The sequence below is a fragment of the Dipodomys ordii genome, unplaced genomic scaffold (assembly GCF_000151885.1).
Source record: "Dipodomys ordii isolate 6190 unplaced genomic scaffold, Dord_2.0 Scaffold1000003427, whole genome shotgun sequence".
Classification (NCBI taxonomy): Eukaryota; Metazoa; Chordata; class Mammalia; order Rodentia; family Heteromyidae; genus Dipodomys; species Dipodomys ordii.
In genome coordinates this window covers 1-770 of record NW_012287044.1, presented here as the reverse complement: position 1 = coordinate 770, position 770 = coordinate 1, and the positions used below count along the sequence as shown (strand labels likewise).

The 770-nt window shown below is 77.0% G+C and overlaps 1 pseudogene; it reads right to left on the bottom strand.

Moving 5' to 3' along the window:
• Positions 1-136: 136 nt before the first annotated feature.
• Positions 137-721, bottom strand: LOC106002857 (annotated as a pseudogene).
• Positions 722-770: the final 49 nt, after the last annotated feature.

Here is a 770-nt window from a genome sequence, read left to right as displayed (position 1 = left end):
TCCCCCGCCGCCCCGCCGCCGCCGCAGCCCCGCGGGCGCCCCCCGGCCCGGCCTCCCCCCCCCCGCCCCGGGGAGGGGCGCGCGGGGCGTGGACCCGGGCGGGGGCGCGCGTGTGCACGCAGCCCGGCCAACTTACGGAGGTGGAGTTGGTCCTCGCCTGGCCCTGGTTGCACACCTCCTGCTCCCGGAACTGCAGCCCGGCCAGATGCTTCTCCAGCGCCTCCCAGTCCATTGGGGGCGCCGGGGGCTCCTCGGGCACGCACGGCCCGCGGCCCCCGCGCCGCGCCCCCGCCGCCGCCGGCTTGGGGATCGCTCGGCGAGGCGCCCGGGGGCCGCCCGGCCGGCCGGCCGCCACCACGTTGCCGTTGTGCCCCGGGTCCTGGGGGTCGAGCGGGTGGGGGTTGCCGTTGGGCACCGGCGGCGGCATGGCGGAGGCGGCGGCGCGCCCGGCGCTCAGGGCGCCCGGCTCCCGCGCCGGACAGCGGCCATCCCGGCCCCCGCGCCCGTCCTCCTCCTCGTCGTCTCCGTCCTCCGGCGCCCACTCATCGATCGCCGTCTTGGGGAAGGTCGGGAAGGGCTCCTCGTAATCCTCCAGCGCCGACACCATGACCAGGCTGCCCCCCGGCGACGACGAGCAGAGGGTCACTTTAGTGGAGTTGGGCTGGGAGCCAGAGCGGCTGCTGCAGCTGCTGCCGTCGGCGTCGCTGCCGAGGTCCATCCCATCCTCCCAGTAAACCTGGTGAGGATAAACTTGATGAAAGGGCCGGGCC